Raw genomic sequence first — 15,840 nt, forward strand, 5'->3', positions numbered from 1 at the left:
GGGCCTTCTTGGTTAGTAATGCCCAGTAGGGTCGCCAACTGCGATTTAAATGCCCTCCTGGAGGTTTCATCACATGATTTACCCCTCACGTTGCAGCCATTATTCGGCCACCGCAGTCCATTCTTGTGTGACTTCCTACGCCGATAGGAACGCAAAAAGACTCATTATCCAATAGAATGAAGCTTGTTGTCAGCCAAACGGTTTATCGCCCATCTTCAATATTTTGACATCTGGTAAAGTGAAATGTTTAAAGTGAATGACAAAAAAGTGGGCGGATTCTCTGTCCCACCACACCCGTTTTCTGGTACGGTGGCGCCCCCCCGCCACCGGCAACGGGACCTCCGTCCTGGCTGCCGGACAGTGGGGTTTCCCATTGTGGGGACCCCCACGCCCCGGGAAATCCACGGCGTGAGTGCGCTGCTGCCGGTGAAACAAAGGATCACACCGGTGGAGAATCCCCCACAGTTTTTTTTAAAAATATGTTTTAAAATAAAAACAGAAACTGCTGAAAAAACCCAGCAGGTCTGATAGCATCTGTAGCGAGAGGAACAGAGTTAACATTTCGAGTCTGTGTGACTCACCGGAGAAATCTGTTTTAATGATCCGTTGATATTCTCTCAGATTGTACATAGCAAGTGTCCTGGAGGTCAACCATCAATTCCTGTGGACTTCAGGCCAATCCTAGAAACTCCAGGCCGATCCCGGAGCGTTGGCAGCTCTAATGCTGAGTAACACAATAGGTGTATGTGAAATCTCTGATCCACAGTCTCCATTCACAACCTTCTGCCTAAGGTATGTGTAGAGCAGCAAAATGGTGTACCAGCCTAAATTGCCATGGTCATTCACCCCAGGATAGAGGGGTCAATTACTAGAGCGCATAGGTTTCAGGTGCGAGGGGCAAGGTTCAGAGGAGATGTACGAGGCAAGTTTTTTTACACAGAGGGTAGTGGGTGCCTGGAACTCGCTGCCGGAGGAGGTGGTGGAAGCAGGAACGATAGTGACATTTAAGGGGCATCTTGATAAATACATGGATAGGATGGGAATAGAGGTATACGGACCCAGGAAGTGTAGAAGATTTTAGTTTAGACGGGCAGCATGGTCGGCATGGGCTGGAGGGCCGAAGGGCCTGTTCCTGTGCTGTACTTTTCTTTGTTCTTTGATCTTTGTTCCCATCGTGTGGAGTGGACCAACAGATTCATGGTGTCGCTGCAAAGCATTGACCTCCCACTGACGTTCCCCCTCTCCTCCTGTACAGCACCCAAGTCACATTCACTCCGTGCTCCATTCTTCATTTACTTCACATCTGCACTGATTTAAGAGATTCAGATTATTCAGTTAGCTCTCCCCTGTGCACTGCGATGTGGCTAATATCAAAACAGCTCACAGACTATAAAGCTGCTTCAGAAATGATCATCAGAGTGGGCCCAATGATCACTGCTGTCACTGAGCCACGTGGGCTGAATTTGGTCCACGAGCAGACACACAGAATCGATGCCTCGTTTGAAGTGTGCGTGCCTGCAATTGATAATCTCACGCTCTTTATTTGTTCCTCCTTGCAACCGTGTTCCCTCGTCGGCTCGCACACAGCCATTCCCTTCCCCCGCCATAATGATGTGTCATTATCCTGATACATCCTTAGAGCGGGCCTTCTGTGATTAAAGATCTGCCCTGATCTAATTGGTTAAACAGGCTCGAGGGGCTGAAATGTCTGCTTCTGTTAGGCTTCAACAGTCCCCGCGGCCCCCCCCCCCCCCCCCCCCCGACTCACTCATCCACTGCATCACACTGTGATGCACCATTGCCCAGCAACACACTATCTCCCATTACAGCAATGAAGGGATCTGCCTCCCATCATTGTAACTCATTACAATGCCTCCTATTCCAAGGTGATCATGTCGTCATGGCTGGGCCAGCCCTCCCTGCCTTTAGAATTGCGCTTATTTCCGGGGGACATGGAACAAAATCTCCGTTTTGTGGGCCCAGTTGCTCGGTTTTAAAATTGTGTGGGAGAGATTTCGTCATTACCACGCTCCAAAGTCAACAAGGAAAGGGGAGTCTCAATTTTCAGTTCCTTTTCAAATTCTTATTTTAATTAAAGGGTCTCGGGTTTCAAGGACAACAATCTCCCTTCGTTTGACGACATCTATTGCCGGCCTCGCAGGTGGCGGCTGTATTGTTGGGAGGGTTGGGAATGGTTCTGAGTTAGCTGGCAGCCTGTGCAGTATCTGTCCGTTGTAACGGCCAGGCTGGCCGGAGATGTGTCTGTTCGCTGATGGGACAGGGGCTGCTTGCTGAGTTCAAGGTGGGGCTGGTTGGTTTGAAGGGCAAAAGTATTCAGCTTCTTCTCTCGCGTGGCCGATAGCAGCCCTGAGTTCAGGTCCCATGACTGAAACGGGGGGTGGGGGGCAATTTTAACCCGATCCACCTGTATGAAATCTGATGGGATTAGGTACAACATGGGCTTTACACTGTGTCTGATTGTCCTGCGCATTGAAGCTAATGCCGAGTATTATCGGGTGGGGGGGCAAGGTGTGTAAAATTAGCATTTCACCCAGTCCAATGGGTATTCAGTCCATCGTGAGCGGTCAAAATGAAATGAAATGAAAATTGCTTATTGTCACAAGTCGGCTTCAAATGAAGTTACTGTAAAAAGCCCCTAGTCGCCACATTCCGGCACCTGTTCGGGTAGGCCGGTACAGGAATTGAACCGTGCTGACCTGCCTTGGTCTGCTTTCAAAGCCAGCGATTTAGCTCTGTGCTAAACAAGCCCCATAGGGATCCTAAGTTAGAGGCCATTTTACCCACCGTGCCTCAGCACCCTCTTTGAAAGAGCGACTTAAATAGTTCCACTCCCCCGCTCTTTCCCCAAGGCCCTGCAATTTTGTTTTTCCTTTTCAAGTGTGGCTCAAATTCCCTTTTGAAAAATGTGATTGAATCTGCTCCCAGCATCCTTTTCAGGCAGCACATTCCAGGCTACAAATGGCCAGCTGCAAGTCGATTACAATTGGACGACAGTTGGGAGTGGAAGCCATAGGTTGTTCCATGCTGCTCAGAACCTTTCAGTGAAAAGTCATGATGTGGTACACATCCTCCTGTCTCCAGTTAATAACCGGGAGTGAGGTTCACTGGCCAGCAAGACCAAAGAATCTCCTTCGCTACCCATACCATCACATCCAGTGTAACTCGGCACTCCATGCCAGATCCTGCCCTCTCACTGTCTGCATCCTACCCTTTGGGGGTAGGCCAGTTTAGCTCAGTTGGTTGGACAGCTGGTTTGTGATGCAGAGCAAGGCCAGCAGCACAGGTTCAATTCCTGTACTGGCTGAGGTTATTCATGAAGGCCCTGCCTTCTTAACCTTGCCTCTCGCCTGAGGTGTGGTGATTCTCGGTTAAATCACCACCAGTCAACTCTTCCCCCTCAAAGGGGAAAGCAGCCTATGGTCACCTGGGACGATGGCGACGTTACCCTACCCTACCCCTTGGAGATGTCACCCAGAAGCTCATGGCCAGTTCATTCTGTATGCTGGAAACACGCATACCTCCTCCCTCGTATAGGCTTTTGTTACTCCAGACGTCTGTTCGACGTGATGCTGGCCCCGGGTGGAGGAGCACAAGAGTCAAACATTCCCCCTATATTGGCACAGTCAAAAGCTATACTTTAGTCATACCTGGATGCCATCCCTCATTTTAACTGCCTGCCACCTTTAGTTCAACCAGAGGGTCCTTATTGCTTGACTCCAATCTCCACTGTGTCTCCTGGATCAGCTCCATTGAAAGACCAGCTAGCTACCTTCCATCTCTCCTCTATGTTTATTGCTTCTCCATTTCCTCTTTCTCACCCCCCTGCGACATCATTGGGTTTTTCCTCCTGATTGCAAAACAGCTGAAGAAGTGTTTTCTGTCACTTTTGCGCAGCCGCAAAGTGAGTGGTTGTCCTTGAAGTGGTGACCCAGTCATTTGAAGATCGGTTTGCAGCTTGTCAAAGTTGTGAGGGTATCAGCTCCTGCGTAGTTCAGTGCTGCCGGATTCAGGTCTGAATCATTAACTGTAGATTACTGTGTTGTGAGCGGAGTTTGTAACTGGGTTTGCTCCACCGCTTGACATGGTAAGTGATGAGGTGTCTCACAGGCCAGGACTGACACAGGCATAATACCTGTTTGACACGGAGTTAGCTGATCTCAGCCAAGAGACTGTGAAAATTCCTTTCCGGGTTAGAATGATGAAAAAAAAAAGCATTGGTTCCTTCTTCCCGTCACCAATTTATAATATCTGCTGAATCGTGTTAGGGGTAGCATGGTGGTTAGCATAAATGCTTCACAGCTCCAGGGTCCCAGGTTCGATTCCCGGCTGGGTCACTGTCTATGTGGAGTCTGCACGTCCTCCCCCTGTGTGCGTGGGTTTCCTCCGGGTGCTCCGGTTTCCTCCCACAGTCCAAAGATGTGCGGGTTAGGTGGATTGGCCATGCTAAATTGCCCGTAGTGTCCTAATAAAAGTAAGGTTGGGGGGGGGGGGGTTGTTGGGTTACGGGTATAGGGTGGATACGTGGGTTTGAGTAGGGTGATCATTGCTCGGCACAACATTGAGGGCCGAAGGGCCTGTTCTGTGCTGTACTGTTCTATGTTCTATGTGTAGGGCTATTAGATATAACATTACTGGGTTTGGCAACAATGCTCTCCTTGGTCGACTAGCTTGATGAGACACGATTTGAGTTTTCCTATTGCTATGTTGCTCGTAAATGTGATATTTATTTTTTAAATAGAAAGTATAGTGGTGTTTCTCCCCCCCCCCCCCCCCTCCCCTCCTCTCTCCCACCACCTCCTCGTCATCCAATGCGGGCCCAACACACTCTGACCACTTAAAGGGTCCAGATGCAACAATAGAAAGCTGTTGCCCCACCAATGACGTTCAGAGAACGGGGGGCAGCTGAGCCCAACAGGCAGCCCTGCATCCAGGTTTCAACAAAATGAAACTGGCTGCTTAGCACCTCATTTTCATATGCCCAACCATATTTTTAGGGGTATTGGGGGGGGGGGGGGGGGGTGTCGCACCAAATATCACATCAAAGCGTTGGGGAATGTGGCAGGGGTGAAGCAAAAGTGAACGGGAGACATGGTGGTGGAACATGTCCCTGGGTACATTTCTGCATGCCCGCCCTTAGATCTACTGACGGATTATAATGCAATTCTAGATCTTCCTATCTAAACTTACACATGAAGAGCAGCAGAGGGATGTCCTGGAGATGGATTGGCTAATTCCCCTGGAACTGTGCTGCAGCTGGAGCAGGGGAGGAGAAAGTGAGATATCAAAGTTACGATTGTCGGATATTTTATATATCTCAGAGAAATGCAGCGATGACACTAGATTCGAAGCGTACACACGTTTATTTGCACAATGTTAAAAGCAAATTACTGTGGATGCTGGAATCTGAAACAAAAACAGAAAATGCTGGAAAATCTCAGCAGGTCTGATAGTATCTGTGGAGAGAGAACGGAGCTAATGTTTTGAGTCTGGGTGACTCTTTGTCAAAGATTTATTTACTTTCTTTTGATGTATTTTATTACAAACATGTATCAAAACAGGTTACAGCAAATAAACACCCCGGGAAACATACTTCCCAACAATCAACTATAAAGGCTGTACAGATTTTTTTCCTTTTTCACCACCCGCCCCCCACCTTTTCTCAAGCCCCCCCCCCCCGCTGAGCCCCTTAACTCACACTTTATCTTCTCCAACCTCAGGAAGTCGTACAGGTCACCCAACCAAGCCGCTACCCCCGGTGGCAATGCCGACCGCCAATCCAGTAAGATCCGCCAGCGTGCAATCAGAGAGGCGAAGGCCACGACATCGGCCTTCCCTCCTCTCCATGAGCTCCGGCTTCTCTGATACCACAAATATCACCACCAAAGGGTCCGGGTCCACCTCCTCCTCCACTATCCTGGCTAAGACCGTGAGCACTCCCGCCCAGAATCTTCCCAATTTTTCGCAAGCCCAAAACATGTGCACATGATTCGTTGGCCCCCGCCCACACCTCTCACACTCATCTACTACCCCCTGAAAGAACCCACTCATTCTCGCCTGAGTCATATGCATCCTGTGCACCACCTTAAACGGTATCAGGCTCATCCTTGCACAAGAGGAGGTCCCGTTTACCCTTCACAGTGCCTCACTCATCAAAGATTTATTTATAAGCGTTTTAAAATAGTTCTGCAATCGCAAAATGTCTGTTTACTTTGCTCTGAGTTCACACCCAGGCTTAACCAATCAAGCATGGTGACCATAGATTAGCTATCAGGTTCACATAATCAAACACTGAAAAATTGAACACTGCAAAGATGTCCCATTGCTAAACTGTAAGAGGAAGATTGTCATCTGAAAGGGTAGGAGAGGCTGGAATCCTCACAACCTTTAAGAAGCATTTAGATGAGCACTTGAAACCCCATAGCAGACAAGGCTATAGACCAAGTGTTGGAAAATATGATTAGAATAGATAGGTGCTAAGGTAGCATGGTGGCGCAGTGGTTAGCACAGCTGCATCACGGCGCCGAGGTCCCAGGTTCGATCCCGGCTCTGGGACACTATCCGTGTGGAGTTTGCACATTCTCCCCGTGTTTGCGTGGGTTTCATCCCCACAACCCAAAAATGTGCAGGGTAGGTGAATTGTCCACGTTAAGTTGCCCTTTAATTGGAATAAAAGAATTGGGTACACTAAATTTATTTTTAAAAAATAGATAGGTGCTTGATGGTCAGCACAAACACGATGGGCCACAAGGGCCTCTTTCTGTGTTGTATGACTATATGACTCCTGTCTGATTGGCCAGGGCCTGGAAGCAGGGAGCCAGGGGTCCAGACGTTCAGGCTTGAGTATTCTTGGTGATGAGGAGGGAGGAGTGATGGAACCCGTGCCTGAATAGTGAGGTCTAAAGTGCCCCTGAGGGGCAGAGGGGTGAGACTGGGAAGTGGAGTCAATCTGGTAGTTGGGATTCGCCAACAAATAGTGTGAAAGGGTAGTGAATATGGACTTCAGTAGTAGCGTTCAAAAGGACAGTAAAGACTTTAAAAAAACTTTAGAGTAGCTAATTCATTTTTTCCAATTAAGGGGCAATTTAGCGTGGCCAATCCACCTACCCTGCACATCTTTGGGTTGTGGGGGTGAAACCCACGCAAACACGTAAGAATGAGTAAACTCAACATGGACAGTGACCCAGAGCCGGGATCGAACCCGGGACCTCTGCGCCGTGAGGCAGCAGGGCTAACCCACTGCGCCACCGTGCTGCCCAGATAAAGACTTGAAGGAGAAAGGAATTACAGGAGAATGGTGAAAGACAGGGGTGCAGGATGAAAGAGTGGTGTGGGAAAGAGGGGTTCCTTTTCATGGGACACTGGCATCAGTTTTGGGACGAGGGGACCTATACCGTTGGGATGGTCTCCACCTGAACCGAGCTGGGACCAGTGTTCTGGCGAAAAGAGTAAATAGGGTGGTCAATAGGACTTTAAACTAGAGATTGGGGGGGAAGGGAAAGTCAGGGAACCAAGAGGTGAAGGAATCAGTGGGAAGCGTAGCTGCTTAGGATTACAAAAAATCACGAAAAGACAGAGCTCAGGAGAGGTTACGATAGTCCCCATCTCACAAAATATGACACAGTGTATGGAAAGGCTCAGTAAACCAAGGTCCACCACACTAAGAAAACAAAAAGGGACAGTCAATAGGGAATTAAAGGTGCTATATTTAAATGCCCCCAGTGTATGGAACAAGGTAGATGAGCTTGTGGCCCAGATTGTGACTGGCAGGTATGATGTGGTAGGCATCACAGAGACGTGGTTGCAGGGGGTTCAGGACTGGCAGTTAAACATCCAGGGATTTACAACCTATCGAAAAGACAGAGAGGTGGGTAGAGGGGGCGGGGTTGCCTTGTTAATTAGAAATGAAATTAAATCAATAGCACTAAACGACATAGGGTCAGACGATGTGGAGTCTGTGTGGGTAGAGTTGAGGAACCACAAAGGCAAAAAAAAACATAATGGGAGTTATGTACAGGCCTCCTGACAGTGGTCAGGACCAGGGGCACAAAATGCACCACGAAATAGAAAGGGCATGTCAGAAAGGCAAGGTCACAGTGATCATGGGGGACTTCAATATGCAGGTGGACTGGGTAAATAATGTTGCCAGTGGACCCAAGAAAGGGAATTCATTGAATGTTTACAGGATGGCTTTTTGGAACAGCTTGTGATGGAGCCCACGAGGGAACAGGCTATTCTGGACTTAGTGTTATGTAATGAGCCAGAATTGATAAAAGATCTTAAAGTAAGGGAACACTTAGGAAGCAGTGATCATAATATGGTAGAATTCAGTCTGCAATTTGAAAGAAGGAAGGTAGAATCAGATGTAAAGGTTTTACAGTTAAATAAAGGTAATTACAGGCGCATGAGGGGAACTGACGAAAATCGACTGGAAGCAGAGCCTAGTGGGAAAGACAGTAGAACAGCAAAGGCAGGAGTTTCTGGGAGTAATTGAGGACACAGTGCAGAGGTTCATCCCAAAGAAAAGAAAGGTTATCAGAGGGAGGATTAGGCAGCCATGGCTGACAAAGGAAGTCAGGGAATGCATCAAGGCAAAAGAGAGAGCCTATAATGTGGCAAAGAGTAGTGGGAAGTCAGAAGATTGGGAAGGCTACAAAAACAAACAGAGGATAACAAAGAGATAAATAAGGAAGGAGAGGATCAAATATGAAGGTAGGCTAGCCAGTAACATTAGGAATGATAGTAAAAGTTTCTTTAAATACATTAAAAACAAACGGGAGGCAAAAGTAGACATTGGGCCGCTCCAAAATGACGCTGGTAATCTAGTGATGGGAGACAAGGAAATAGCTGAGGAACTTAATAAGTACTTTGCGTCAGTCTTCACAGTAGAAGACATGAGTAATATCCCAACAATTCAGGAAAGTCAGGGGGCAGAGTTGAATATGGTTGCCATCACAAAGGAGAAAGTGCTAGAGAACTAAAGGTCTGAAAATTGATAAATCTCCGGGCCCAGATGGGCTACATCCTAGAGTTCTAAAGGAGATAGCTGAAGAAATAGTGGAGGCGTTAGTTATGATCTTTCAAAAGTCACTGGAATCAGGGAAAGTCCCAGAGGATTGGAAAATCGCTGTTGTAACCCCCCTGTTCAAGAAGGGAACAGAAAAAAGATGGAAAATTATAGGCCAATTAGCCTAATCTCGGTTGTTGGCAAAATTCTAGAATCCATCGTTAAGGATGAGATTTCTAAATTCTTGGAAGTGCAGGGTCGGATTAGGACAAGTCAGCATGGATTTAGTAAGGGGAGGTCGTGCCTGACAAACCTGTTAGAGTTCTTTGAAGAGATAACAAATAGGTTAGACCAGGGGTGGGCAAACTACGGCCCGCGGGCCGCATGCGGCCCGCCAAAGGTATTTCTGCGGCCCACCAAGTCATTAAAAAAAAAAAAAAAATTTTTTTTTAAATTTTTTTTTTTTTTAATTTTTTTTTTTAAAGGTTAATGGGTGGGGGGGGCTGTTGGGTTACTTACTGGTATAGGGTGGATACGTTGACTTGAGTAGGGTGATCATTGCTTGGCACAACGTCGAGGGCCGAAGGGCCTGTTCTGTGCTGTACTGTTCTATGTTCTATATGAGGCGCCCACAATCATAACCGGGTGAAGTAATTATTTTACTTAATATACTATGCGGCCCTTTGTGAATTGTGAATTTCTGAATGCGGCCCTTGCACGGAAAAGTTTGCCCACCCCTGGGTTAGACCAAGGAGAGCCAATGGATGTTATCTATCTTGACTTCCAAAAGGCCTTTGACAAGGTGCCTCACGGGAGACTGCTGAGTAAAATAAGGGCCCATGGTATTCGAGGCAAGGTACTAACATGGATTGATGATTGGCTGTCAGACAGAAGGCAGAGAGTTGGGATAAAAGGTTCTTTTTCGGAATGGCAACCAGTGACAAGTGGTGTCCTGCAGGGTTCACTGTTGGGGCCACAGCTGTTCTCTTTATATATTAACGATCTAGATGACGGGACTGGGGGCATTCTGGCCAAATTTGCCGATGATACAAAGATAGGTGGAGGGGCAGGTAGTATTGAGGAGGTGGGGAGGCTGCAGAAAGATTTAGACAGTTTAGGAGAATGGTCCAAGAAGTGGCTGATGAAATTCAACGTGGGCAAGTGCGAGGTCTTGCACTTTGGAAAAAAGAATAGAGGCATGGACTATTTTCTAAACGGTGACAAAATTCATAATGCTAAAGTGCAAAGGGACTTGGGAGTCCTAGTCCAGGATTCTCTAAAGGTAAACTTGCAGGTTGAGTCCGTAATTAAGAAAGCAAATGTAATGTTGTCATTTATCTCAAGAGGCTTGGAATATAAAAGCAGGGATGTACTTCTGAGGCTTTATAAAGCACCAGTTAGGCCCCATTTAGAATACTGTGAGCAATTTTGGGCCCCGCACCTCAGGAAGGACATACTGGCACTGGAGCGGGTCCAGCGGAGATTCACACGGATGATCCCAGGAATGGTAGGCCTAACATACGATGAACGTCTGAGGATCGTGGGATTATATTCATTGGAGTTTAGGAGGTTGAGGGGAGATCTAATAGAAACTTACAAGATAATGAATGGCTTGGATAGGATGGACATAGGGAAGTTGTTTCCATTAGCAGGGGAGACTAGGACGCGGGGGCACAGCCTTAGAATAAAAGGGAGTCACTTTAGAACAGAGATGAGGAGAAATTTCTTCAGCCAGAGAGTGGTAGGTCTGTGGAATTCATTGCCACAGAGGGCGGTGGAGGCCGGGACGTTGAGTGTCTTTAAGACAGAAATTGATAAATTCTTGATTTCTCGAGGAATTAAGGGCTATGGGGAGAGAGCGGGTAAATGGAGTTGAAATCAACCATGATTGAATGGTGGAGTGGACTCGATGGGCCGAATGGCCTTACTTCCGCTCCTATGTCTTATGGTCTTATAGGATTAACTGGACTACCCTCAGAAGAGCTGACACAGACCTAATAAGTGGAAAGGTCACCTTCTGTGCTGCATTTTCCCCGGAAGGGATTATTGATAGGGGTAGATACATAAGCTGAGAGGACAGGTTAAATTCAGTGATCCCCTCCAGCTTCAACTCTCAAGTTCCCTCTGCCCCCCCCCCCCCCCCCCAGCTTCAACTCTCAAGTTCCCTCTGATCCTGTCAGGTTTACCCTGTAGCCGCAGTGAGAGACGAGGAAAATCTAGACTTGTATTTACTGGCTCAGGGAAGATTGAGCTGGGATCAAAAAGGTGTTTTTGAAATTTTGAGAGGGTAAATAGAAAAAGATTATTTCCACTAACCAGTGACTCACTAACAAGGGCCATCAACGCAGGATTGGATGCAAGAGCAGGATTTTTTTTTAAAAAAGCTTTCGGAATGGAAGCTGCAGGATTAGCAGATATAAATGGTGAGAAAATACTATCTAGAAAGAGAGGGGCGAAAGAGTCTTTGAAATTGTGATTAGCAAAACCGGAACAACAGATAACAAAATGTCAAAAGATATAAAGGCCAATATTTCAATCAGAGTCAGGATTGAATGGTACTCAAAGCAAAATTACGGAATTAGGAGCATTAACAGCTCAGGCATGGTATAGCAAAGCAGCTTTTAAAAAATACATTCATGGGATGAAAATTAAAGAAAATGAAAATCGCTTATTGTCACAAGTAGGCTTCAAATGAAGTTACTGTGAAAAGCCCCTAGTCGCCACATTCCGGCACCTGTTCGGGGAGGCTGTTACGGGAATCGAACCGTGCTGCTGGCCTGCTTTCAAAGCCAGTGATTAAGCCATGTGCTAAACAGCCCCTAATGTGGGCATTGTGGTTAGGCTGGCATTTATTGCCCATCCCTAATTTCCCACCATAAGGTGGTGGTGAGCTGCATTCTTGAACCGTTGCAGTCCATGTGGTGTTGATACATCCACTGCGTAGTTCGGGAAGGAGTTCAGGATTTTGACCCAGCGACAGCGAAAGAAGGGCGATATATTTCGAAGTCAGGTTTGTGAGTGACCTGGAGGGGAACCTCCAGGTGGTGGGGTTCCCAGGTATCTGCTGCCCTTGTTCTTCTAGATGGTAGTGGCCGTGGGTTTGGAAGGTGCTGGTTAAGGTACCTTGGTGAGTTCCTGCAGTGCACCTTATAGGTGGTACCCACGGCTGCTACTGTTCATCGGTGGCAGAGGGAATGAATGTTTATGGAAGGGGTGCCAATCAAGCAGGCTGCTTTGTCCTGGCTGGTGTTGAGTTCTTTGAATGTTATTCGAGCTGCACTCAGCAGAGTATTCCATCACATTCCTGACTTGTGGCTTGTAGATTGTGCACATTGGGGAGTCAGGAGGTGGGCCACTTGTGGCAGGATTCCAGCCTCTGACCTGCTCTTGCAGCCACAGTATTTAATGGTCGGTCCAGTTCAGTTTCTGGTCAGTGGTAACCCCCAGAATGTTGATTACAGAGATATAACTCCGGTTTGGACAGGACAATGAAGTGAACATTCCTGGAGATGGAGGGGAAAAGGGACATATTGCTGAGGATTTAAAAACAAAAAATCAAGAGTACCCAATTCATTTTTTCCAATTAAGGGGCAATTTAGCATGGCCAATCCACCTAGCCTGCACATCTTTGGGTTGTGGGGGTGAAACCCATGCAAACACGGGGAGAATGTGCAAATTCTACACGGGCAGTGACCCAGAGCCGGGATCGAACCTGGGACCTCGGCACCGTGAGGCAGCAATGCTAACCACTGTGCTGCCCGTTGATGATATTTTTAACAGCACTAGAATGTTTTGGATGTTTGGGGATGTTGTACAAAGGTAGAATCCATATGGATTGAGTTGAGGATCAGGATAGGAATGATCCAATTTTCATTTTACATTGCAAACTCTAATCAGTGGAGATAAGATAGAGAGAGGGTTGCTTTGTCTACAACACAGCGAGATATATGACAACAGCAATAGCATTGGGTGATTTTTAGCAATCCTCGATTGTCTAGGGTAAGAGTTGTGCATGTTGTCATACTATTTAGGCTGGGAGTCCAGTTCAGTGCAGTTCCATTGTCAGAGGTGCCCCTTTTGGGACAGAATAAAACAGACACTTATTTCATTTCTATTTGTTGGAACCTACTGTCTGCAAATTAACTGCTGTGTTTCCCATCTTCACTTCTAAAGTACATCATTGGGCTGCAAATTGATTTGGCACATCCTCGCAAGGCGCTATACAAATGTGTTTTCTTTCTTCAGACACCTTCAGTATTTCTGAAGTCAAGAAGGAAAGAGCCAAGGTGGCACGGTGCCGCAATGGTTCGCACTGCTGCCTCACGGCGCCGAGGACCCAGGTTCGATGCCGGCCCCAGGTCACTGTCCATATGGAGTTTGCATGTTCTCCCCATGTCTGCATGGGTCTCACCCCCATAACCCAAAGATGTGCAGGTAGGTAGGTGGATTGGCCACACTAAATTGCCCCTTAATTGGGAAAAAAAAGAATTAGGTACTCTAAATTTACAAAAAAAAAAGAAGGAAAGAGCCATTGTTCAATTTGGTTGGGAAATGATTTGAGGCATTAATTGACAGGCAAGTGGAGCAACCGGAAAATAGTGAGCACAACAAAGTTAGGTTCAGTGTGTAAGCAGAACATGATGAAAGGGCAAACGATAAACCTACTGGCCTGGAGAAGGGAACTGTTCAGTTAGCAACGGCGATAATAAATTAATACTGGTGAATTATTAAATTGGAAGATGGATTGAGTAGAATGAAGATCTATTCCTCTGAGAGACAATAAGGCATCGCCAAAGAATTTCACAATCTTTAGAAACATAGGGGTGGAACACTTGTGACTGCGGCATAAAATCAAATTCTATCCGAGAGATTAATCTGAACGGCGGTTTAAGAACATAGAACATACAGTGCAGAAGGAGACCATTCTGTCCATTGAGTCTGCACTGACCCACTTAAGCCCTCACTTCCACCCTAACCCCGTAACCCAATAACCCCTCCTAATCTTTTTTGGACACTTAAGGGCAATTTAGCATGACCTGCACGTCTTTGGACTGTGGGAGGAAACCGGAGCACCCGGAGGAAACCCACACAGACACAGGGAGAACGTGCAGACTCCGCGCAGACAGTGACCCAGTGGGGAATCGAACCCAGAACCCTGGCGCTGTGAAGCTGCAGTGCTATCCACTTGTGCTATCGTGCTGCCCACTTGAAATGAAATGAAATGAACGGCAAACCCAGAGCTCTCAATAATAAAGAAAGTCACAAGGAGTACAAAACATACAGTGGAGAGGTGAAAAGGGAGATTAGAAGGAATTCTAGAAAGGCCAGAAGATAATGAAAAAAGAAATAAGTGATTCTTTAAGGATTTGAAAAGTTGGGGTTGTTAGGATCACTCACTCAGGAATGAAGAGGAAAGCTAATTTTAGTGGCTGGAAATACAGTAGGAATATATTAAATATTTAATGTCATAAGTGATGGTTGATTTGAGAATGTAGGTATGCTGGAGAATGATAATTGTTCGATAACTGGAGTGCGTTTTGGAAAAAGAAATATTAGAACTCGAGTTAGGAAAGTTACCGGATAACTCTTGAAGGAAGCCAGAAATGAGATATCAATTTTCTCGTTCCCCTCATGTATGCAGATATTTCCAGGGAGCTAGAAGTAGCCGATATATACTTCTGTTCAAGGAGGGAGGGAATGATACATATCAGCTACCTTTTAGAATCCTTAAGTTAAGGTTAGAATAGTGAACGTTTCAAGATACATGAGGGAGTTGAGGACAATCAGCTCGAATTTATTAAAGCAACAAAAACGGGGAAAAGCTGGAAAAACGGAGCATGTCTGGCAGCATTAGTAGGGAGAAGAAACAGTTAATGTTTCAAATCCCGATGGCCCATCTTCAGAACTGAAGAGAGGGAAAAATATGATTATATTTGAGGGGTGGAACAGCTGGCACAGTGATTAGCTGGAGCTGCGTGAGATTGCCACAAATATGTTGCAAAAGGTAGGTGAAGATGGCCCAGTGGGGGGGGGGTTTATGCAATGGGACATAAAATGTTTTGGACATTTCAAAAAATGATAATGGTGGAGGAGAAAGGTCGCAGTCTAAAGTTGTTGAACTCAATGTTGAATCCTGAGGGCTGTAATGTGCTGGAAGATGAGATGCTGCTCCTTCAGTTTGTGTTGGGCTAAATTGGATCCCTGCAGCAGACCAGGGATGGGCAGTGCAGTGCGCTGAGTTGAAATGACAAGCAACAGGAAGGTTGGGGCCATGCTTGTGGGCTGAGTGAAGGTGTTCCGCAAAGCGGTCACCCAGTCTGCGTTTATTCTCTCCAGTGTAGAGGAGACGCCGTCAGGAACTGCGACTACAGTCGACCAAATTGAAGGCGGTGCGAGTGAAATGTCACTTCACGTGAAAGAAGTGCTTTGGGCCTGGAACGGCGTCGAACGCTGACTCAGTTTTCTCTCCCTCCGGATGCTCCCAGACCTGCTGAGTTTTTCGAGCTTTCTCTGTTATTGTTTCAGATTCCAGTATTTTGCTTTTTTTTTTGACAAATGTAACCGGGTTCTTATGAAGGAGTGATTTGATTGGATGGATAATGAAAATGCAGGAAAGAAATGCATTTGCATAACACCTATCCGGACTGCAGGACATTCCAAAGCACTTTACAGCAACTGAAGTAGCTCTGAGGTGTAGTTGTTGTAATGTGATCAATGTGGCAGCCAATTTGCACACAGGCAGCTCTCACCACCAGCAATGTGAAATCGATGGGATAATCTGTTTTAAGTGACGTTGGTTGAGGGATAAATATATG

Source organism: Scyliorhinus canicula, chromosome 16 (genome assembly GCF_902713615.1).
Source record: "Scyliorhinus canicula chromosome 16, sScyCan1.1, whole genome shotgun sequence".
Taxonomy (NCBI): Eukaryota; Metazoa; Chordata; class Chondrichthyes; order Carcharhiniformes; family Scyliorhinidae; genus Scyliorhinus; species Scyliorhinus canicula.